Source organism: Hemitrygon akajei, chromosome 23, assembly GCF_048418815.1.
Source record: "Hemitrygon akajei chromosome 23, sHemAka1.3, whole genome shotgun sequence".
Taxonomy (NCBI): domain Eukaryota; kingdom Metazoa; phylum Chordata; class Chondrichthyes; order Myliobatiformes; family Dasyatidae; genus Hemitrygon; species Hemitrygon akajei.
The window spans coordinates 15,371,543-15,398,065 of NC_133146.1; the positions used below are offsets into that span (position 1 = coordinate 15,371,543).

General features: G+C 44.4%; 1 protein-coding gene across 1 annotated transcript in view; it reads right to left on the reverse strand.

Annotated features, from left to right (window-relative positions):
* Nucleotides 1-26,523, reverse strand: part of LOC140715191 (zinc finger matrin-type protein 4) — a 329,424-nt gene that overhangs the window by 180,581 nt on the left and 122,320 nt on the right. The gene's annotated exons all lie outside the window — the stretch shown is intronic.

Below are 26,523 nucleotides of genomic sequence, written 5' to 3' on the forward strand. Positions count from 1 at the left end.
AGGATGTATCATGGCTAGGTATGACAACAGCATTGCCTGTGATCGCAAGAAACTTCACAGAGTTGTGGACATGGCTCAACACATGACAAGAATTTGCCTCCTCCTTACTCTGTCTACACTTTACGCCATCTCAGGAAAGTGGCCAGCATAATCAAAGACCATACTTACTTCAGACTCCTTCCCTACTCCCCAACTCTCATCAGGCAGAAGATGCAAACACTTGAAAACACATATATCAGTCTCAAAGACAGCTTCTATCTCCTATTCTCAGACTCTCGAATGGACCTCTCAAACATTGAAGGATGATCTCCTAATCCTCCTCAATGTGGTCCTCCCACTTTATTTTTCTACCTGCGCTGTAATTGTAACACCCCACTCCTGGGTGCCCACATCTCCGAAGATCTACCCTGCACCCAACATATTGATGCATTTGCAAAGAAGGCATACCAGTGGCTTTATTTCATTCGGAGTCTGAGGAGATTTGGTATGTCACCAAGGGCTCTAGCAAATTCCTACGGGTGTACCACAGAGGATATTCTGACCGGTTGCAACACCATCTGGTGTGGAGAATCAGACAGAGCTGCAGATGGTCGTAAACTCAGCTGGCTCCATCGTGGGCACTAGCCTTGCACCATTGATGAGATCTTCAAGAGGTGATGTCCCAAGAAGGCGACATCCATTACTAAAGACCCTCACCTCCCAGGACATACACTTGACTGATTACTACCATCAGTGAGGAGGTATAGAAGCCTGGAGGCTCACACTCAGTGTTTCAGGAAAGGCTTCTGCATCAGATTTCTGAATGGTCAATGAGCCCCTGAACACTCCCCAGTCCTGATGAAAGGTCTTGGTCTGAAACATCGACTCTTCACTCTTTTCTATAGATGCTCCCGGGTCTGTTGAGTTCCTCCAGCATTTTGTGTGTGTGCTTTGATTACCAATATCCTGTTTGTGGCTGATGATTTTGATCTTTTCTTGCACTATTTACGGTATGTATTTTTACGTATATTCTTATTGTAATTTATCATGATTTTTATGTATAGCATTGGACTCCTGTCACAAAACAATGAATTGTATCACATAAGTCAGTGATTATAAATCTGATTTGAATTCGGATTCCAATTCCGATTCCGTTTCCATTTCCGATTCTGATAACGTAGAATGAGTGGTTGATGTTCTGCACAGATTGAGTGGATCAAGGGGCCTCTTTTTGTGCTCTGTGACTCTATAAATAATATGCTGTGATGCCCTGAGGATGCGAGAAGCGGCAAATTCAATGTACGTCTACCTTTGAAGATCAAGTTATCACCAGGCTGTGGAAGTCTTATTGCACAGAGTCAGTGCAAACTCCCAACTGCATTAGACTTGGATGGATTTGTCTCCTGGCCATCACAAAGATGACTGACAAAAAAAAATTCTTATTGCCTGCAATGAAATTTGATTTCGAAAAGAATTAAGTGAAAGGGTTAGATGTAGTTATTGACTGGGCTTTCCCTCTGGCTATGGCAGCCTGTTCGAAAGAAATAGGGAATTAGGGTGATGATGGCTTAAGGGAGGGAGCTGTCGGCATGGCAACTGACCCAGGAAGGTTCAGGCTCATGGGCCATATGAGGAAAATCAAAGAGAAATGCAGCCTGAGACTATCTTCATGGAATTTTTAGGCCTGAGTCCAGGAGATGTGAGCTAGCAGAGTTAATTATAAACACACTGAGGAGACTGCCTCTCTGAAGCATCCCTCCAGGCATATTCTCATCAGTAATCTGCTCAAGGGGTTTCAAGAGAGTAAGAATCTGTATTTTCAGTCACAACCTCATGAAACAGCAAATTACTTTACACTCAGCTTAGACTCTCTGAACCACACTCAATATACAGGAGACTACAAAGCAAATTCCCATAGACAGCCGTGTTTTTCTGCTAAACTGACAACCGCTTTAACATTGGCAGAAAAGATGAGTCTATCTACGTCTGCAGATAATACCACCATCGTGGGCTACATCTCAAATAACGATGAGTCAGAGTACAGGACAGAGATAGAGTGCTCAGTAAACAACATTTTCCTCAATGTCAACAAAAGAGCTGATTATTGACTTCAGAAAGGTGGCGGGGGGTGGGGGGGTTGTGCAAAAGCTCCTGCCTTCATCAATGATGTTGAGGTCGAGAGGATTGAGAACTTCAAGTTCTTAGGAGTCAACAGTACCTATCTCGGTTTAACCATCTGGACATCACTCTCAAAGGAACTCACCAATGCCTCTACCTCCTCAGGAGGCTAAAGAAATTCTCATATCTCCGCCAACCCCTACTAATATCTATCAAAGCACGACAGAAAGCATCCTCTCTGGATGTATAATGACTTGATACGACAGCTGCGCCTGACTGCAAGAAAATGCAGAGGGTTGTGGACACAGCTCAGCACATCAGATAAACCAGCCTCCCACCCCCACCCCCATGGAGTCTGCCTACACCTTGCTTCCTAAGAGCCAGCGTAATCAAGGATACCACCCAGCCTGCATCTTCTTTCTTCCCTCCTTTTCCGTCGGGCAGAAGATACAAAAGCCTGAAAGCTCAAGGACAGCTTCTACTCTGCTGTTATTAGATTCCTTAAGTAATTATTAGTAATACTGTAAGTACGATAAATAGGACACACAATCTACCTTGCAATGATCTTGCAGCTCACCATGGATTTGTGTCTGGTTGTGTTTTTGTACTAATGTCTTGTGGTGCTGATGTACACAAGTGCATTCTACAAGTACATTGCTACATGTGTACATGACACTAAATTACAAAGAAGAACAAAACAAAGAACAATACAGCACAGTACAGGCCATTCGGCCCACAATGTCATGCCGACCCTTAAACCCTGCCTCCCATATAACCCTCCACCTTAAATTCCTCCATATACCTGTCTAGTAGTCTCTTAAATTTCACTAGTGTATCTGCCTCCACCACTGACTCAGGCAGTGCATTCCACGCACCAACCACTCTCTGAGTAAAAAACCTTCCTCTAATATCCCCCTTGAACTTTCCACCCCTTACCTTAAAGCCATGTCCTCTTGTACTGAGCAGTGGTGCCCTAGGGAAGAGGCGCTGGCTGTCCACTCTGTCTATTCCTCTTAATATCTTGTACACCTCTATCATGTCTCCTCTCATCCTCCTTCTCTCCAGAGAGTAAAGCCCTAGCTCCCTTAATCTCTGATCATAATGCATTCTCTCTAAACCAGGCAGCATCCTGGTAAATCTCCTCTGTACCCTTTCCAATGCTTCCACATCCTTCCTATAGTGAGGCGACCAGCACTAGACACAGTACTCCAAGTGTGGCCTAACCAGAGTTTTATAGAGCTGCATCATTACCTCGCGACTGTTAAACTCTGTCTCTCAAGTTATGAAAGCTAACACTCCATAAGCTTTCTTAACTACCCTATCTACCTGTGAGGCAACTTTCAGGGATCTGGGAACATGTACCCCCAGATCCCTCTGCTCCTCCACACTCTCAAGTATCCTGCCATTTACTTTGTACTCTGCCATGGAGTTTGCCTTTCCAAAGTGGACCACCTCACACTTCTCCGGGTTGAACTCCATCTGCCACTTCTCAGCCCACTTCTCCATCCTATCAATATCTCTCTGCAATCTTTGACAATCCTCAACACTATTCACAACACCACCAACCTTTGTGTCATCTGCAAACTTGCCAACCCACCCTTCTACCCCCACATCCAGGTCGTTAATAAAAATCACAAAAAGTGGAGGTTTCAGAACCAATCCTTGTCAGACACCACTAGTCACAACCCTCCAATCCGAATGTACTCCCCCACCACGACCCTCTGCTTTCTGCAGGCAAACCAATTCTGAATCTGGATCCCATGCCTTCTGACTTTCTGAATAAGCCTACCGTGTGGTACCTTGTCAAATGCCTTACTAAAATCCATGTAAATCACATCCACTGCACTACCCTCCTCTATCAAGAACTCTATCAGGATTGTTAGACACGATCTGCTCTTCACAAAGCCATGCTGACTGTCCCTGATCAGACCATGATTCTCTAAATGCCCATAGATTCTATCTCTAAGAATCTTTTCCAATGGCTTTCCCACCACAGACATTAGGCTCACTGGTCTATAATTACATGGACTATCCCTACTACCTTTTTTGAACAAGGGGACAACATTCGCCTCCCTCCAATCCTCCGGTACCATTCCGTGGACAACAAGGACATAACGATCCTAGCCAGAGGCTCAGCAATCTCTTCCCTCGCCTCGTGGAGCAGCCTGGGGAATCTTCCGTCGGGCCCCAGAGACTTATCCATCCTAATGTATTTTAACAACTCCAACACCTCTTCTCCCTTAATATCAACATGCTCCAGAATATCAACCTCACTCATATTGTCCTCACCGTCATCAAGTTCCCTCTCATTGGTGAATACCGAAGAGAGGTATTCATTGAGGACCTCACTCACTTCCACAGCCTCCAGGCACATTTTCCCACCTTTATCTCTAATCGGTCCTACCTTCACTCCTGTCAACCTTTTGTTCTTCATATAATTGATGAATGGCTTGGGGTTTTCCTTTACCCTACTTGCCAAGGTCTTCTCATGCCCCCTTCTTGCTCTCCTCAGCCCCTTCTTAAGCTCCTTTCTTGCTACCCTTTATTCCTCAATAGACTCATCTAATCCTTGCTTCCTAAACCTCATGTATGTTGCCTTCTTCCACCTGACTGGATTTTTCAGCTTACTTGTCACCCATGGTTCCTTCACCCTACCATTCTTTATCTTCCTCACCGGGACAAATTTATCCCTAACATCCTGCAAGAGATCCCTAAACATCGACCACATGTCCATAGTACATTTCCCTGCAAAAACATCATCCCAATTCACACCCGCAAGTTCTAGCCTTATAGCCTCATAATTTGCCCCTCCCCAATTAAAAATTTTCCTGCCATCTCTGATTCTATCCTTTTCCATGATAATGCTAAAGGCCAGGGAGCGGTGATCACTGTCCCCCAGATGCTCTCCCACTGAGAGATCTGTGACCTGACCCAGTTTGTTACCTAATACTAGATCTAGTATGGTATTCCCCCAGTCGGCCGGTCAACATACTGTGACATGAATCCGTCCTAGACACACTTGACAAACTCTGCTCCATTTAAACCATTGGAACTAATCAGGTGCCAATCAATATTAGGGAAGTTAGTCACCCATGATAACAACCCTGTTATTTTTGCACCTTTCCAAAATCTGCCTCCCAATCTGCTTCTTGGTATCTCTGCTGCTACCAGGGGCCCTATAGAATACCCCCAGCAGAGTAACTGCTCCCTTCCTGTTCCTGACTTCTACCCATACTGACTCAAAAGAGGAACCTGCTACATTACCCACCCTTTCTGTAGCTGTAATAGTATCCCTGACCAGTATTGCCACCCCTCCTCCCCTTTCCCCACCTCTCTATCCCTTTTAAAGCACTGAAATCCAGGAATATTGAGAATCCATTCCTGCCCTGGTGCCAACCAAGTCTCTGTAATGGCCACTACATCATAATTCCATGTATGTATCCAAGCTCTCAGTTCACCACCTTTGTTCCTGATGCTTCTTGCATTGAACTACACGCACTTTAGCCCTTCTACCTTTACACCCTTTATTCTGTTTCTCTTTCTGCAAAGCCTCTTTATATGCTAGATCTGGCTTTACTCCATGCACTATACTTGCAGCTCTCGCATGACCTTTATCCTCCACCACCTCACTATCTGCTCTAACACTCTGGTTCCCCTCCCCCTGCAAATCTAGTTTAAACCCCCCAGAGCAGCACTAGCAAACCTTCCCGCAAGGATGTTAGTCCCCCTCCAGTTCAGGTGCAACCCGTCCCGTCGGAACAGGTCCCACCTTCCCAGAAACATGAAGCTCTCCCTCCTGCACCAACTCCTTAGCCATGTACTTAGCTGCATTATCTTCCTATTATCGTCCACTTGACTATGGCAGTGGTTTGGACCAATTCTAAGTGGGCCGGGAGATGAGGGAATGCGAGGATGGGGATAGGGATGTGGAGGGGGCTATTTTTAATTGTACCTGCACTTAGTCATCGAGCACTACAGCACAGAAACAGTCCTATCTAGTCTGTGCCAAACCGTTACTCTGCCTTAATTGTGTTTACAACAATAAACTTGACTTGAAACCTGAAATCTAACTTGAGTGTGGTACAGGTGATGCACCATCAATAACTCTCTCTGAGACGTAAAGGCGAGATATCGGCTTTTATTGACTGGAAGAAGGAACAAGCAGTGAGTGACCACCATACTACATCCTGGAGACTGAGGACAGGGCTCAGGCCTCAATCGCCTTTATACCGGGGTCTGTGGGAGGAGCCACAGGAGCAGTCAGCAGGGGGCTTGTCCAGACAGGTATATGAAGTTCACCACAACAGGACAAACTTTTCACTGATCTGTGAGAAGATCTTGATGAGGATGACGTAGGGAGACGATGTTCTGCATTTAACTTTTGCTACACCTGCTCTGGTGATGTTAAATACAGAGCTAAGCCCCCTTGCAATGTACCATCACACACCCTTCTTATGTCACTTGAATGCCACCGAATGCCAACAGGGAGAGCAGCCATGCCTGACCCTGAATTGAGAAGGAGCAGGTAGATTGCCCAAAGACCTGTCACCTCTATCTCCATGCCACATTACTGCATACCAAGAGGGATGGCAGCCATTCCTGAGCTTGAATCAAGAAGAAATAAGTAGATTTCCCAGCGATCTGTCACCTCTATCTCCATGCAGGGCAAAGAGAGACTGGACACCAACCATTCAACCCACTTCACATCCGTTTTATTTCCAACAGCCTACACTGCAAGGTCATTGTATTGCACCAAACATCCCTGAGTTTGAAGGGTTTTCCATGGGTTCTGTCAGGTGCAACCAAGCAATCATTTTTGTTTACACAGGCAGAAACTACAGCAGCTTTTTGGCTGAGGCTGCTGTAACTCATTAACCTGAGAACATTCCTCTGCTCTGGTTCCTATACAGTTTGGTGTCACCTTCATGGGACTGTTGTTGAACAGAGAGATACAGGTATACATAGTTTCCTGGACGTGGCCACATCCATCACGGCTTGTTAAGGCAACTTCTCTGCACATGACTGCAAGAAACTGCAGAGAGTTGTGGACACAACTCAGCCCATCATTGGCACTGATCACCCCTCTAAGGACTTTGTGAATCTCGCTGCCTCAGTAAAGCAGCTAACATAATCACTCACCTGGGGCATTCTCTCTTCTCCTCTCCCCCATGAGGCAGAAGATACAAAAACCTGAAAGCACGTTCAAAGTACATTTATTATCAAAGAATGTATACATGATGCAACCTTGAGATTCGTCTCCTTACAGGCAACCATAAAATGAAGAAACCCAAAAGAACCCTTTAAATAAAGAACTGACTTTTTCACTTTGGCTTGGCACCTAAATCTTCGTCCAAACATCGGGTTCTATTAGGTTTCTTTATTTTGCGGCTGCCTGTAAGGAGACAAATCTCAAGGTTCAAATCCAATGTGCAGAGAGAAAAAAAAACAAAATCATGCAAGCAATAAAAGCAAGCAAAGAGCGTTCTGAACTGGCCCACAAAGAGAGTCCGCCCATGGACCCTTAGTTCGGAGCAGAGTACACGTCACGGAGCAGCAAGCTGAACCAAGCTGCCCCTCACCTCAGGCCCCGACACACCGACTTTTTCAACCTGGCTTGGCACCTAAATCCTCGTCCAGACATCGGGTTCTGTCGCTCCAATGCGCTCTGGAGCCTGGACCCCTCCGCTTTGACTTGGCCTGTACCGGACCTCTCTGATTTGGTCTGGCGCTTAAATCCATCGAACCTCAGGTCTTCCTCGCTCTCAGTGACGCGCCCGCTGCCTCGCCTTGTTTTTGGCACGTCCAAGTCCAAAGGGAAGTTACAGCCTATTGTTTGTGACGTTCATTTACCAGGAAAGGAGTAATTAACAAGGTACTTTGTTGTGGCCACTGGCAAGAAGTCGCTGAAATTTGCCAGCGCCACTGTCTCAAGGACAGCTTCTATCCCAGTGCTATCAGATTCTTGAGTGGACTTCTTGTACGATAGACTCTATCGCCCTCCCAATCTACAGTACCGTGTAACGATCTTGCACTTTATCATTTAACTGCACTGCACTTTTTCAGTAGCTTTTACACTGTATTCTGCATTTTTATTGCTTTACCTTATTCTACCTCAATGCACTGTGTAATGACTCAGATTTGGATTTATTTAGATAGATAGATAGATAGATAGATAGATAGATACTTTATTCATCCCCATGGGGAAATTCAACTTTTTTTCCAATGTCCCATACACTTGTTGTAGCAAAACTCATTACATACAATACTTAACTCATGTTTATCGCATGTCCATCAAAACGCATGGTGAAATACGATTTGATCTGGATAAGCAGCACATAAGACATGTACCTTAGCACATGTACCTTAGCACATGTAACAATACCAATGGACGGGGAATGAGGAAGGTGTATGGCACACTTACAAGCTGACCAGAAGAATTCGGCCATTATGCTACAGTTGGATCGACATTAGTCCTCAACATAGGCCGTATTGCTCCCCCCATGAGGCCATGCTGGATTTCATAGAAAAAAGCAAGAAACTGAGGGCCATTGGAGTATCTACATAACTTTACAATTTTATTGAAATATTAATCAAATATATCAATAAAAAGAAATGAATATATGTAATGAATGGGGAAAAATGCCAGATTATGTAAATGAGACAACAAAACAGCTTAGTTTATCCTATTCTGTGCTTTGAAATAGTTTTATTTTTTCATATACACTTATAACATTAGTGTGGCATGTGTCCAAGTGGTTAAGGCGTTGAACTAGCAATCCGAGTCAGCGTGTTGTGTCTTTGAGCAAGGTACTTAACCACACACTGCTCCAGTCCACCCAGCTGAAAATGGGTACCGGCAAAATGCTGGGGGTTAACGTCGCGATAGACTGGCGTCCTATCCGGGGTGGGGGTGGTGGGGGGGGGAAGTCTTGTACTCTCAGTCGCTTCAGGCCACGGAAACCGGCATAAGCACCAGCCTAAGGAGCCTAAGGCTCGGGACAGACTTTAACTTTTTGTAACATTACATCTAACATATACCTATAAAACCTGTTAAAACATAAATATTGACTGCATATTGGAATAACTAGTACAGGTGACCAAAAAAAAAACACTTCAGCAACTTAGGAACACTGGAAGTTGGGGGGGGGCGGGGGAACAGAGGTAAATGAAAGCCACAATTGGGCCACGAGCAGGAAAGGATTGAGAGCCACTAGGTTAGGCCATACTGGAATAATGTGAACAGCTCTGGTCGCTACACTAAATATTAAGCTGCAGAAGAGGTTCATGCAGAGGTTCCCCAGAGTTACAAGGAGAGTTTTTTCCTGTTCTCCCAGGAGCGGCTGACGGATATTTGAAATGACGTGAAACATAATTAGGTCTCAGTAACACTGTCCTCTGCTCACCGCCCCTCCTCAGCTGGATCTACTCTTCTCTTCCCCTTGTTACACTGGCTACCGCCCCTCCACCTTTCAGTCCAGATAAGCATCGTGATCCAGAATGCCGACTGTCCATTTCCCCCCACTGATGCTGCTTGACTCACTGAGTTTCTCCAGCATTTTGTGTGCTGTGTCAGATTCAGTCCCTTGTGCCTCCACTTTCCTGCCTGTTTCCCATGAGCCCCGACTCTCATACAGACATGAAACCTATCACTCCACCTTGAACGTACTCAATTATTTTGACTCTCCAGAAGAAAACTTCCAAAAATTCGCCACCTTCTGACAGAAGGAATGCCCCATCTTCATCTTTAAATATTTCAGCGCAGTAGGGTAGCGGTTTGTGTAACGATTTACAGTGCCGGCTGTCAGACAGGGGTTCAATTCCTACTGCTGTTTGTGAGGAGTTTGCACGTTCTCCACTAAGTGCATTTCTTTCGGGTGCTCCGGTTTCGTCTCACATTCCAAAGGCATATGGGTTAGGGTTAGTCAGTTGTAAGTTTGCTATGTTGGCTCCGGAAGTGTGGTGACACTTGTGGGCTGCCCTGGGCACTTCTCGGAGTATGCTGACTGTTGATGCAAATAATGCCTTTTACTGTATGTTTTGATGTTTCAGTGTTGAAACATGCAACAAATGAAGTTAATTTTTATCCTTATCTGAAATGGGTAGCTCCTGACTCTGAAATCACAAACCTTCATTCTAGTTAACCCTGCAGGGAAAAAAAACCCTTAGCATCCACCTTGTTAACCTCCTCAGAATGGTTCAATTAGCCTTGTCTAAGTAATCCACATGGGTGAAACCCCTTGTCCCAGGAATTATCCAGTGAGCCTTCTTCGAAGCTCCACAGATAAGGAGATGAACCACAATTCTCCGCTGAGATCGCTCCAGCATACTGTCCAGTTGCTGATGGAAAATTCAGATGCTGGAATCTGGAGCAACACCAGTCAAGACAGCGATGAGCTGCAATCTCCATCAAGGTCAGACTTTGTAGTAGGGATAGTCTTGGGAACAGAAAGGGGAAAGGTTAGGGTTTAGGGAGATGTTGGGGAATCAGAGATCAGGCCGGAATCTAGGCCTCTGTGATCGAAGGCTAGCAGCATGGACGTGTGATGAAGGACCTGGGCTGACATGCGCTGTGGACGAATGCTGACGAGGACGAGAGCCAATAACATCCTGGTCAGCAAGTCCCTCAGGTCAGGGATCCCTGTATCCAGAGGACCATGTGGGCAGCAAGCATGATGGCTGCTGACTACTTACCCATCACTTGCCAGTTTATACTGCTTTCCCTACCCCTATCTTCTTACTTTCACTTCTGCCCCTTCCTTTATAGTCTTGATGAAGGGTCTTGGCCCAAAACATTGACTACTTATTCCCCTCCATGGTTTGTGTCAGTGATATAGTGGTATCTGCACCTGGACTTCAGAACAAGAGGTCCCAGCCCAGCTTCAAATCTGGCCAGCTCCTTGCACGCTTTCCATCTGTGCTGGGTGCATTGAGCATTGAGCTATCAACTGGGCCTCGTAAAACAGACAAATGGTAGAGAAACGGCAGGTTGCCGCCTGATGCACCAAACTTTCATTCCCCACCATAGATGCTGCCTCACCTCCTGAGTTCCTCCAGTACTTTGTGTGTGTTGCATTTGATATTTACGAGCTGTTGAATGAAGGGCCTGACTTGGCTGGTGCACAAACAGCTCCCTGAGTATCTCTGGACCTTTAATATCCCTATTTAGAGTCGAGACAGTCTCAGTGTGTAGTCTGGTAATGAATTCAAAGAAATGGGACTCAAGGATGTAACAAATCAACCTGAGCAGCACAGAAGAATGAGGGCTGGGAGATATTTACATCCAGACATTACTCTGCTGTGAAACCCTGCCATCTGGAGCACGTTTGCTTTTTAATCGATGAAATATTAAATGAACCAACGACTGGATAACACATCATATTCTGTCTAGGTAGCCAACCTGATGGCATGAACATCGATTTCTCCAACCTCCAACAAGGTATTTACCCCCTTCCCTCTTCTTCTGTTCCCCCACTCTGTCCCCTTACCTCTTCTCCTCACCTTTCTATCTAGTTGACTGTTTATTCGTTTCCATGGATGCTGCCTGACCGGCTGAGTTCCTCCAGCATTTTGTCTTTGTTGGGCTGAATAAAATGCCTATCAGTTCTCCTCCACTGCACTCACAGTCTGCAGCTTTCCCTCTCCTACTTCTTCCAGTAGTATTTAATGGCGGTTGGCAGAAGAATGTAAGGCACATTACCGCCCCTTACTGAACTGGAGTGAGGAGCAAGGAGACAGCAAGTACACCAACTTTAATTTCACCCCCCCCAAAAAAAACCTCAGATAACATCAAAAAGTCTAGTGCTTTTCAGAAAGTCAAATATGCAATTATATACATTATGACAAATTTTCTGTTAAACTGTCCGAAAGATCTCAATTTAGTAATTAGATGATTCCTTTGGACTTCATAAGAACTGCATTCAAACAATATATGCTGCACCATTTCTTGACAAGTGCACTCCCTACAAATGCCAGTATTATGCATATTAATTCTGAATAAGGAATTATTCAACCTAGTATGTCCAATATGTAAAGGTGTGAGTATAATTTCTTCTCTCATGTTCTCCGGTTGAGTACACTCTCTCTCCTTCGCTCCCTGTCTTGTTAAGTGGCCACTTTATTAAGTACATCTGTATACCTGCTCTTCAATGCAAATATCTAATCAGCCAATCATGTGGCAGCGACACAATACATAAAAGCATGCAGACGTGGTCAGAAGGTTCAGTTGTTGTTCGGACCAAACATCAGAATGTGGAAGAAATGTGATCTAAGTGATTTTGATTGTGAAATGATTGTTGGTGCCAGACGGGGTGGTTTCAGAATGTTTAGGCTGACAGCAAGGTGACATCAACTCAAATAACCAGACCTTGCAACAGTGGTGTGCTGAAGAGCACCTCTAAATGCTCAACGCATTGAACCTTGAAATGGATGGATTCAAGTAGCAGAAAACCACACACATACACCCAATGGCCACTGTATTAGATCCAGGAGGTACCTAACAGTAGACGGCTGGAGAACAGACGTACCATGAGACAGAAGTCCGGAAAATGTAGTGCAAATCCAGCCAGCCTAACGAGCTGTCTCTCGATCATTGGGAAAGTGATAGAAAGTGTCAGCATGTTATTAAGTGGTACTCAGTCTTGAGGGCTCTGGAGGGGAAAGGCAGACAAATCGCATTGAAGTCGTGACTTCATTGTGCAGCTGAACAGGTTTGAGGAGGTGTATGGCCTCAGCCTGCTTTTTATGTTCCGAGTGGAAAAGATCTTCCAGATAGAATGGGCAAGAAATAAAGTGGGATTAAAGTCCAAATTTTCTTTGCTTGTTTCACCATTTTATGGATATTAGAAGGATCACACACTCAGGTGAACATATGAGGAAGACTATGTCAATGAAGCCCCACCTTCTCCAAATTGCCTAATAACACAACCATCTCCAATAGAACCTCCATATCCCACCCTCTTAGCACAGACAACAGCTATTACCAATGGACAATACCCCTCATCAACGGACATCACCCCTCCCAACAGACATCATCCCTCACCAATGGACATAACCTTTCATCAATGGACAACACCCTCACCAATGGACAGCACCCTTCACCAACAGACATAACCTTTCATCAATACACAGCATTCTTCACCAATAGACATCACCTCTCACCAATGGACAACACCCCTCACCAATGGACTACACTCCTCACTAATGGACATCCCCCCACACCAATGGACAACACCCCACACCAATGGACAGCACCCTTCACCAATGAACAATACCCCTCACTAATGGAAAACAACCTTCATTAATGAGTAAAACCCCTCACTAGTGATTTGTTATGCATTTTCTATTGACCCATCTCATTTTATTCCATTTCTACAACTATAAACCCAACATTTCACACAAACGCAGGAAGACATGACATGGATTGATTAAGTAAGGGGTCTTTGCCACACCCTCCACCCCACAAGTTCTAATACTTCCAGAACTAGAGAAAATGAAGCCGGCACAAAAAGATAATTCTTTCATATGAACATTGGAATATAGAGAATAATAGTGCATTTGACCCTTGAAAACTGCTGTATTGTTCGATAGGATCATGTCAGATTTCAGAGTAACACACACAAATTGCTGAAGGAACTTATCAGGTCAGTCTACATCTATGTAATTGATAAACAATTGATATTTCAGAATTGAAAGGAAGGGAGAGGATGCCAACGTAAGAAAGTGGTGGGAGGGGAAGGGGGACAAGTTAGAAAGTGATAGGTGAAGCCAGGTGGATGGGGGAGAAGAGATGAAAGAAGAAGATAGGATGCGATAAATGGGAAAGACATGGAAAAGATGGAATCTGATACGAGAGGAGAGTGGATCACATGGGAGAAAGGGCAGAAGGAGGGGCACTGGGGGCTGGTGATAGGCAAGTGAAGAGAAGAGGTAGAAAGCCAGAGTGGGGAAATGAAGAAGAGGAAAGAGCAAGGGGCGAATACTGGAAGTTGGAGAAATCAATGTTCTCGCCATCAGGTTGGAGGCTCCCTAGACGAAATATGTGTTGTTGCTCCTCCGACCTGAGAGTGGCCTCATCATGACAGAAAAGGAGGTCATGGACTGACATGTCGGAATGGGAACGGGGAGAGGAATTGAAATGGTTGACCATTCTGCTTTTTATATGTGGAGCTGAGGTGCTTGACAAGTCATCCCCCAAACTGTGTTGGGTCTCATCAATGTAGGGGAGTTCATATCAGGAGCAATGGATACAGTAGACAGCACCAAAAGATACCATAGTAACCACTTCCCTGCCTGGCCCCTCCTAGTAATTTACTCCCATCCCATCCGCAATTTCCCCATGACCATTTCCTGGATTCTGTGGAAGATATCCAGGAAATTAATCCCCAAGTCCTAGCAACTCATGACCTCCAAGTCTGAGAGCTGACTAGTTTTACTCCATAGCAATAAGAGCAGCTTAGAGCAGAAGAATCGGAATTGGTTTCTTATCACTGACATACATTGTGAAATTTGTTGCTTTGCAGCAGCAGTACAGTGCAATACATAACAATTACTATAAATTACAATATGAATATATAAGAATAAAAGGATTAAAAATCAACTTTATTTATCACATGTACATTGAAACATCGAAACATACAGTGAAATGTGTCATTTGCACCAAATTAAGTCAGCAAGGATTATGCTGGACAGCCCACAAGTGTCACCATGCTTCTGACACCAAATATCACACTCACAGCTCGCTAACCCTAACCTGCAAGAGTTTGGAAATGTTGAGGGAAACCAGGTCATCCGATGAAACCTGTGCAGTCACAGGGAGAATGAACAAACTCCTTAGAGTTTCATAGAAAGTAAGTAGTGCAAAAAGAGACCAAAACAGTGAGAAGATGTTCATGCGTTCATGGCTATTCAGAAATCGGAATATTCCTAAAATGTTGAGTGTGTGTCGTCAGGCCCCGTACCTTCACCCTGATGGTAGTAATGAGAAGAAGGCGAGTTCCTGATGGTGAGTTTCCTTAATGATGAATGTCAGCTTCTTGAGGCATTGCCTTTTGAAATGTCTTTGATGGTTGAAAGGCTGGTGCCAGTGATGGAAATGGCTGAGTTTACAACCCTCTACAAAACTTTTTCTGATCCTGTGCAGTGGCACCTCCACACCAGGTTGTGATGTAACCAGTCAGAGTGCTCTCTATGTAGAAATTTCCTAGTTTTTGGTGACTTACTAAATCTCCTCCAACTCCTAATGAAATATACCTGCTTTTGTCCGGACTGAATTGCTGCTGGAAGTCTTTGCTTTTGAGTAAATTAGCCAAAATCAATAGTTAACATTGTAGTAATTACACTCAGTGTGACATCTATGAATCACTAGAGCTTGGAGAGTTCATGCACTTCACTTACAAAGACATCTAACTAGATGTGACTTGCTGACTGATTATGAGATATTGATCCTCTGTGGCAGCAGTGCATGTGCACGCAATAAGCCATGCAACAGATTACCTCAGTTTCAGTCTGCACCCAGTAGAACTCACCCCAGAGATATATGCTCAGCCATCTCTCTGATGAAGAAATTTTGCATTCAAACACTTGTGCAAGGCCATTCCTTATTCTTTGTTTTAGTAACACAAATGCTGAGGAACTTGGTAGGTCCAGCATCATCTATAGAAACTATAAAGAGTCGACGTTTTGGGCTGAGATTCTGATGTATCATGATGACGGATCTCGGCTTGAAATGTTGATCTTTTATTGTTTTCATAGGTGCTGTCTGTCCTCCTGAGTTCCTCCAGTATTTTCTTTGTGCACCTGTGGGCTTCTAGTGCCTGCAGAATCTCTTGTATTTATTCTTGGTTGGGTTTTTACATTCCCTTATACATACCGACGAACCACTAGGCAGTGGGTAACCATGAAAGGAAACTAGCTACACTGCAAACTGCCTTTTCCAAAAGCTCTCTCTGCAAGGAGCTATAGGACTATTAAAACAAAATGCTTCAACCATCTGGTCTCGGCCCCAAACATTGACTTTACTCTTTTCCATAGATGCTGCCTGGCCTGCTGAGTTCCTCTAGCATTTTGTGTGTGTTGCAACCATTTTAAAAATCTTTTTGCCCCCAGGCAGTTAATCTGATCAATCACTCAAGTTAGTCCTACCCCTTTCTATCTGTTAGCCTTGTCATTGCACTCTAAACACTTTAAACCATTTTAATAACACTGTTTACTTCATTAATACTTGCTATTGTTTATGAATTTATGCACATTTTAATCCATATCTGTACTCTAACCTGTAACTTATTTTATATAGCAAACAAGAGGAAATCTGCAAATGCTGGTAATTCAAACAAATTACTTCACTCCAAAGAGAAAAGGCCTAGATCACTCAAACTTTCCTCATAAGATAAATTTGCATAAGGCAAATTTGTACGAACAGTTTGTACCATAGACAGCATTCTAACAGGATTTGCATCACCAGCTGGTGTGTGTGGGGGGGGGGGGGGTCACTGCACAGGATCAGTTAAAGCTGCAGAGTGTTGTAAACTCATTAGCCTCTCCACCATCAAGAACATCTGAATATCTCCAAAAGGTGATGTCTCAAAAAGGAGGCGTCCATCATGAAAGAACATACCCTCTTCTTATTGCTACCATCAGGGAGGAGGTATAGGAATCTGAAGACACACTCAACATTTTAGGAACAGCTTCTTCCCCTTAGCCATTAGAGTTTTGAATGAACAATGAACCCATGAACACTATCTTTTGCTCGCTTTTTGCAATAATTTTAATTTTTTATATATTTCTTATCGTTATTCATAGTGTATTTTTATATTGTGTTGTACTGTTGCTGCCTCAAAACAACACATCTCATAACATATATCGGTGATAATAAACCTGATTCTGATTCTAATTCAGAAATGAACACAACACTCCTTTGGCAACACACACAAGATGCTGGAGGAACTCAACAGGTCAAGCAGTGCCTATGGAAAGAAATAAACAGTCAACGTTTCGGGTGGAGACCCTTCATCAGGACTTGAGTTTGTGACAATACTCCTTTGCAGGCTGCCCCCAGCACATCCTCATTTTGTGTTGGTTGTTAATACAAACAACACATTTCACTGTACATTTTGATGCACATGTGATAAATGTGAATCTGAATATTCTTCAGTTGAAAAAAGATCTAGTATTTTCCTGGCGTATATGATGAATAAACTCTTCTTGGGCTTCCAGTCGGGTACAGTTATTGATTATGACTGACATTTCGATGACACACTCTGCCACCTTCATCAGGGATGATGCCTGGGCATGTCTAGTCCGGTGGTATTTATACCCCCATCGTCCGTCCCTCCTAATTGGTTAGTCCTTATCCAATCAGGTTTCTGCTGTCTCACCTTGTTCACAATTGAATTTCAGTTCTTACTCAGAATGAGACTTTCATCTTTGTAAAAATTGTTTTCCTCTAGCTTTACTTCAAAGGCTTCCCTCACCAGGCAGTTCCAAAAGCCATAGGTGTGGCACAGTAGTTTTGTGCCGTCAAAGTCAATCCTATGGCCATTGTGAATGCAATGTTCTGCTACTGCTGATTTCTCCAAGTAAACCAAATGGATACATCTCCTGTGTTCCTTGATGTGGGTTTCCAACATGCACCCTGTCTGGCCGATATATGCTACTCCGCACTCACAGGAAATCCTGTAACACCAGCTGTCCTGAGTCCCAGGTCATCTTTGACCAGCGTAAACTGGGGTTTCAGCTTCCTTACGGGTTCCTGGATGGTATTAATCCGGTATTTCTTCAGATCTCACTCTAAGTAAGAACAGGAATCTGCTTGTAAACAGAGTGGGGCAGCAGAAACCTGATTGGATGAGGACTAACTAATCAGGAGGGATGGACGACGGAGGTATAAATACCACTGGACTAAACAAGCCCACGCTTCATCCCTGATGAACATGGTAGAGTTTGTTATCAAAACGCTGGTTAAAATCAATAGCTGTGCCTGGCTGGAAGCCCGAGAAGAGTTTATTCTTCAGTTATTTTTGGACTCCTTTTCACAAAGTCCACGAGCTGATCCGCGGTGCTGGCCCACATTCCGAGGGGTGTGCTACATTACAAGTGATATAAATACACCAGAACAAGTACAAGATTGATGTGGTGTAACTGAGGTAATGCTGGAAGCAGTCTGCACAGTTCCTGACCTAGAATTCTTCACGCTGTGCTTACATAAAGACACGGAAGTGCAGCTTCCGTGGTCGGGTCCATCAATTCTCAAAATGAAACACGTGGAGAATAGACAGAGATAAACGCTCAGCAGTAAACACAATCTCTCCAAGGCCCTGGCCACTCACAACCTCCAAAGGTAAACCGGGAATATGATGAACTTCTCTATTCATTTTGATTTCAATGTTATACGTTAGACACACTCAGTCCTCTCCCAGGTAACCACAAATGAACGATCCCATTCATCTTGCTGAATGAACTGGCCATTTTCTTGCTTCACCTGTGGGCTCCTTCCAGCTCACGGGCAACACTAGAAGTCCCAGTAGCCAAGAAGGATGGGTCTGTCAGGATCTGTGGTGATTCTAAGGTCACCATCAACCCAGTACTGAAAGAAGATCAATATCCTCAACTTAGGACAGATGATATTTCTGCAAACCTTTCTGGGGGAAAGCACTTCAAAAAGTAGATTTAGCTGAAGCCTACCCACAGATGGAGCTGGAAGAAGAGTCCAAAGTGTTTCTCACCATAAACACTCACAAAGGGCTTTATCACTATAATAGGCTTATTTTTGGAGAGGCATCTGCACCTGCACTCTGGCAGAAAGCAATGGACCAGGAACAGCAGGGCTGCCCAGGCACTCAGTGTTACCTGGATAACATCACTGTTTCTGGTGAGGATGACAAGCAACATCTCCAAACCTCAAGGCAGTGTTAAAAAGATAAGAAGATGATGGGCTCACAGTATGACGCGACAAGTGTGAACACTTTAAACCAAGCGTCACTCAACGGTCACCGCCATTGACACACAAGTGCGCTGAGAAAATCCAAGCAGTGGCAGAGGTTCTGAGGCCAAAGGACATTCACAACTGTGGCCTTTTTGAGAACTTGTCAATTACTGTAACAGTTTGCTGCCAATCCTGGTTGCTGTGCTCCACCACTTGAACTCATTATCACAGATTGGAAAGAAATGGCACTGGACAGAGCAGTGTGAGGGGGCTTTCCAAAAGACAGAGGAAATGGTGACATTATGATCCAGGTGGTCCAGTGAGCCTTGCCTGTGACACCTCACCTTGTGGAACTATAGATGCAGTCATGCCAGAAGCTATGAATGGTGGAAGTGAACACCACTTTGCCTGTGCATCACATTCACTTACTGATGCAGAAAAAAGATATGCACGGATTGACATAAGGGCCTTGAGTCTGGTTTAAGAGTGTAAGATGTTTCATCCAGTACTTTTATCGTGGAGAGTTTACCCTCATTACTGATCATCAACCACAGGTGTCCATTTCAATCCACAGAAAGATGTTCCACTAACAGCAGCAGCAGGAATTGAATTGAACTGAATTGACTTTATTACTTACATCCTTCATAAACATGAGGAGTAAAAATCTTTACGTTACGTCTCTGTTCAAATGTGCTATGTGCAATTATAGTAAGTTATAATAAATATTATGAACAACAGGATCCCTTGCATGCTCTCCGTCCGTACCTGCGTTGAGTGTCGAGCTAGCAACTCGACCTCGTAAAAAAAAACCTAGAGAGGGATGGGCTCTGCCAGGTTTCTGTTGGCCAAGACACGTCGTACAATGAGCAATGACCAAAAAGATTGGTGCAGAAAGCTTGTCATGACAGCGCCCCGACGACTCCATCAGGAGTTAAAGGTGCGTACACACACACACACACACCACACACACACACACACACACACACACACACACCACACCCACACACACACACACACACACACACCACACACACACACACACACACACACACACACCACACACACACACACACACACACACCAGGATAGTCAATATAACATAGAAGTACAATTGTATCAGCATGAATTAGTCTGATGGCCTGGAGGAAGAAGCTGTTCCACAGCCTGTTGGTCCTGGCTTTTATGCTGTGGTACCATATCCCGGATGGCAGCAGCTGGAACAGTTTGTGGTTGGGGTGACTCAGGTGCCCAGTGATCCTTTGAGCCCTTCTCACACACCTGTCTTTGTAAATGTCCTGAATATTGGGAAGTTAACATCTGCAGACGCACTGGGCTGTCCGCACCACTCTCTGCAGAGCCCTGCGATTGAGGGAAGTGCATAAAGAATGCAGAGATGGGCTCCATTTCTTGGAGGACACAATTACAAGATCAAGTTCAAGGGGGCAGCTAATCATGGGAATTCTGATGGCTTGTCCTGTTTACCCTTGGAAAAGGAACTACCCTAAAAATTTGCAAAAGAAGGTGTAAGAAGTGCGTGAATGTCAGATGTCATTACATCACCACGTCACATGAGAGAGCTTCACTATATAAAAAAGGAAAGAGAAACCGAGCAGGCAGAACACATCCCAGCTCCTGTGTTTAGTTTCTATAATTACAGGACATAACAGCATCACTTTCCAGGTGGTGTGCTGGTTGTTGGTGCCAAATGACACACTTCACTGTATGTTTCGATGTGCATCTTAAAAATAAATCTGAACCTGAATCCTTACTGAACCCCCGTGATGTTCAGTCTGGAGATGAGTAATTGGCTGAACAGAAGAATCCGATGCCTCACTGCTCCATTGACCTGAGCTCGATCCTGACTTCTGACGCTGTCTGTGTGCAGTTTGCATGGTCTCCCTGTGACCAGGCAGGTTTCCCTCAAATGCTTTGGTTTCCTCCAACATCCCAACTATTAGCTAGATACTTGAATGTGCAGGGAATGGTGGGATTATAGATCATGTGCAGGCAGAAGATAATGATTAATTTGGCATTCTGTTCAGTACAAAAATTGTGGGCCGAAAGGCCTGTTCAAGTGCTGTATGTTCTATGTTCTGTAGAAGTGTAGGATACTGGTTTAATTGCAAATTGCCCATCTCGGGAGGGATCATGAGGGGAATGTTGCAGAATGCAGAGAGAAGAAAATGGATTACTATAGCATTCATGGATCATGGTTCACGGACATAAAAATTCAAAGCACATTTATTATCTCCCTTTGCAATTAGATCTTCGACTTCCTAATGGGAAGATCACGATCTGTGTAGATTGATAATAACATCTTGCAGACGATCAACACTGGTGCACCACAGGGATGTGTGCTTAGCCCATTGCTCTACTCTCTCTATACCCATGACTGTGTGGCTAAGCATAGCTCAAATGCCATTTATAAATTTGGTGATGATACAACTATGGTTGGCAGAAACTCAGGTGGAGATGAGGGCATACAGGAACGTGACATACCAGCTAGTTGAGTGGTGTCACGGCAACAACCTTGCACTCAGAGTCAGTAAGACCAAAGAGCTGATTGTGGACTTCAGAAAGGGGAAGGCGAGGGAACATGAACCAATCTTCACAGAGGGATCAGAAGTGGAGAGAGTGAGTAATTGTAAGTTCCTGGATATCAATATCTCTGAGGATTTAACCTGGTCCCAACGTATTGATGCAGCTATAAAGAAGGCAAGACAGCGGCTAGGCTTCATTAGAAGTTTGAGTAGATTTGGTTTGCCACCTAAAACACTCAACAACTTCTATAGATGTACCATGGAGAGTATTCTGACAGGCTGCATCACTGTCTGGTATGGGGGGGGGGGCGCGTGGGGGGGAAGAACTACTGCACAGGATTGAAAGAAGCTACAGCAAGTTGTAAAATTTTTCAGCTCCATCATGCGTGCTAGCCTCCGCAGTATCTAAGACATCTTTAAGGAGTGGTGTCTCAGAAAGGCAGTGTCCATTATTAAGGACTTCTATCACTCAAGACATGCCCTCTTCTCATTGTTACCATCTGGAAGGAGGTACAGAAGCCTGAAGACACACACTCAGTGATTCAGGACCAGCTTCTTTCCCTCTGCCATCTGATTTCTAAATGGACATTGAACCCCTGAACATCACCTCACTTTTAAAAATATTTCTGTTTTTGCACTATTTTTAATTTACCTGTTTAATATACATATATACTTACTGTAATTGATTGATTTTTTCCCTGTATTTATCATGTATTGCATTATACTGCTGCTGCTAAGTTAACAAACTTCACAACATAGAGCAGTGATAATAAACCTGATCCTGATTATCAAACTAAGTACGCAGTGCACAACCCTGAGAGTCGTCTCCCCACAAACAGCCACGAAACAAAGAAACACCCTGGAACCTATTCAAAGAAAAAAAATCAAACCCCCAACGCGCAAAAAAAAGAACAAATTACAGAAATGGCAAGAAAATGAGCAAGAAACAGAATATAAAACACTTAGCCACCAAAGTCATCATGCTTTTGTCCAGGAGTTCTCAGTCCAGCTCAGTGGGCCAAAAGGCCTGTTTCTATGCATTATGACTCTAAATAATTAAAATGATAGGGGTCCAAAGGTAAAACGACATCGCAGCAGAGGGGCGTGTCCAGACAGATATACATAGTTTACCACAGCTCAGTGGGCCAAAGGGCCTGTTTCCATGCATTATGACTCTAAATAATTCAAATGATAGGGGTTCAAAAGTAAAACGACATCTCAAAAGCTTACAAAGAGACTGAATAGCGAAGGATAAAAGGACAAGAGCATAACATAAAAGAGAACTTAAAAAGTTTCAGAGATAAAAAGCCATTAGGAGGCTTAGAAAACTATGGAATTATGAAAATACCCGTAAACAGTAAAAATATTTGATAAGACACATTAATACTGAGGGAAAAATCAGAATAGGGGAAAGTCACACTTAAAAAGCTCACAGATAGTGACAGCATTACTGCCAATGTATTAATTAATGACTCTGTCTGAGCATTTGCACAGCACACTAATGTGATGGACCTGACTTTAGCTGAAAGGATAAAAGGACATTTACGATAAAGTGTGGGCAGATAATTGATAAACTGATCAAACACTGATGGATTGCAACTGCACGGACGAGAAGAAGCTTGGGAATATATAGCTCTAGTGCAGACAGATAAGAATTCATTAGGAGAAGGGAACAGTCACAGAGAAGTGGAGGACAGCTAATATAATTCCTAAATTTAATAACGAAGATAGAAAACTGGTCCCAGGAACTGCAGATGGGTTCGTTTAATGTCTGTGACAGAAAAGAATCTTCACTCAAAAGATTTAATTTGAAGGCTTGAAGCTGATGCTTCTCAAATGAAGAGTAGTCAGTATGGATTCGCAGAATGAAAAGTTCTGCTTGGTTAACTGTTCTGAATTCTATGAAGGAGCAGCAGTCAATTGAAAAAGCAAATTATATTTGCAGTTCCAAATAAACCCTCAATAAGTGAATGTATGGTGGATCCCAATCCACTTTGGTGCAGGCACAGGCTTTAGTCTAAATTCCTTTCAAAGTGAGAGGGCAGAGACTTAATAGGGACCCAAGGGAAAGTTTTCTCACCTGGAGAGTGGTCAGTATGTGGAATGATCTGCCAGAGCAAGTGGTTGAGGCAAATACATTAACAATACATTACTTGGACAGGTACGTGGCAGGAGAGATTTAGAGGGATATGGGCCAAATAGAATCAGATTAAAGAGACTCTTGAGCAGCATGAACTAGATGGGCCAAAGAGCCTGTTTCTGTGCTTATGACTCTATGACTCTACATACACCCCAACAGTAACCTCCAACCAGCAGAACCAGGCACATTCTTAAACCGATACAGATCAATGCAGTGTAGATTCTCCCACAGTGCTGCTGGGTTCCGTGTTTGTAGCAGAGTGACAGGTTTGGGAGGGGCTGTTGGAGTAGCCTGGTTGGGTAACCACATTGTCCAAACACCGGCAGTGGGAATTGACCCCTAACTGCTGAACGCTGGCTCTGTAACAGCATTACAATAACCACTATGCCACCATGCTTCAAGACGACGCCTCAAAAAAGCAGAGACCATTATTATGGACCCCTATCTCCCAAAACATGCTCTTTTCTCATTGCTACCATCAGGGAGGAGGTACAGGAGCCTGAGGACCCACACTCAATACTTCAGGAACAACTTCTTCCCCTCCGCCATCAGATTTCTGGATCTGGTGAATTCTACCTCAATTTTGCTTTCCTCTCTTGTTGCAGTACTGACTTAATTTAACTTTCTTTTTTGTATATGCTTCTTTTCATAATTTATAAATTTTATTATTATGTATTGCATTGCACTGCTGCCACAAAACAACAAATTTTGTGACATTCGCCAGTGATATTAAGCCTGATTTGGATTCAATGGCATTCTGGCTTTTTAACTGTTGCTGGAGCTGCACTCACCCGGGTAAGTCAAGTCAAGTCACTTTTATTGTCATTTCGACCATAACTGCTGGTACAGTGCATAGTAAAAATGAGACAACGTTTTTCAGGACCATGGTGTTACATGACACAGTACAAAAAACTAGACTGAACTACGTAATAAAAAAAACAACACAGAGAAAGCTACACTAGACTACAGACCTACACAGGACTACATAAAGTGCACAAAAACAGTGCAGGCATTATAATAAATAATAAACAGGACAATAGGGCAAGGTGTCAGTCCATGCTTCGGGTATTGAGGAGTCTGATAGCTTGGGGGAAGAAACTGTTACATAGTCTGGCCGTGAGAGCCCGAATGCTTTGGAGCCTTTTCCCAGACGGCAGAAGGGAGGAGAGATTGTATGAGGGGTGCATGGGGTCCTTCATAATGCTGTTTCCTTTGCGGATGCAGCGTGTAGTGTAAATGTCCGTGATGGCAGGAAGAGAGACCCTGATGATCTTCTCAGCTGACCTCACTATCCGCTGCAGGGTCTTGCGATCAGAGATGGTGCAATTTCCGAGCCAGGCAGTGATGCAGCTGCTCAGGATGCTCTCAATACAACCCCTAGAATGTGATGAGGATGAGGGGTGGGAGATGGACTTTCCTCAGCCTTCGCAGAAAGTAGAGACGCTGCTGGGCTTTCTTTGCTATGGAGCTGGTGTTGAGGGACCAGGTGAGATTCTCCGTCAGGTGAACACCAAGAAATTTGGTGCTCTTTGCGATCTCTACCGAGGAGCTGTCGATGTTCAGCGGGGAGTGGTCGCTCTGTGCCCTCCTGAAGTCAACAACCATCTTTTTTGTTTCGTTTACATTCAGAGACAGGTTGTTGGCTCTGCACCAGTCCGTTAGCCACTGCACCTCCTCTCTGTAAGCTGACTCGTCGTTCTTGCTGATGAGACCCACCACGGTCATGTCATCGGCAAACTTGATGATATGGTTCGAGCTGTGTGTTGCAGCACAGTCGTGGGTCAGCAGAGAGAACAGCAGTGGACTGAGCACGCAACCCTGGGGGGCCCCCGTGCTCAGTGTGATGGTGTTGGAGATGCTGCTCCCAATCCAGACTGACTGAGATCTCCCAGTCAGGAAGTCTAAGATCCAGTTGCAGAGGGAGGTGTTCAGGCCCAGTAGGCTCAGCTTTCCAATCAGTTTCTGAGGGATGATTGTGTTGAATGCTGAACTGAAGTCTATGAACAGCATCCGAATGTATGTGTCTTTTTTGTCCAGGTGGGTTAGGGCCAGGTGGAGGGTGGTGGCAATGGCGTCATCTGTTGAGTGGTTGGGACTGTACGCAAACTGCAGGGGGTCCAGTGAGGGGGGGCAGCAGGGTCTTGATATGCCTCATGACGAGCCTCTTGAAACACTTCATGATGATGGATGTAAGTGCTGAAGACTTCTTCGGTACGGGGACGATGGTGGCGGCCTTGAAGCACGTTGGAATGGTGGCGCTGCTCAGGGAGATGTTGAAGATGTCAGTGAGAACATCTGCTAGATGGTCTGCACATCCTCTGAGCACTCTACCAGGGATGTTGTCTGGTCCAGCAGCCTTCCATGGGTTGCCCCTGCACAGGGTTCTTCTCACGTCGGCCATGGAGAGACACAGCACCTGGTCATTTGTAGGAGGGGTGGACTTACTCGCCGCCACGTCATTTTTTGCCTCAAACTGGGCGTAGAGGTGGAGAGTGCTCCATGACTTGTCTGATCGGTATCTTGTTTTTATTTAGAGATACAGCACAGTATCGGGCCTTTCTGGCCCAATGAGCCCATGCTACCCAATTACACCCATGTGGCCAATTAACCCACTAATCCATATGTCTTTGGAGCGAGAAAACTCTGGAGCATTCAGAGAAACCCACATGGTCACATGGAGAACATACAAGGCGGAAATGAGCCCGGACACAAGCGCTGTACCGTGCATGGACTAGATGGGCTAAAGGGTCTGTTTCTGTATTGCAGTGCTCTTTGATTCTCTGAACAGAGTCCTACAGTCATGTTACACTACAGCACAGAAACAGTCC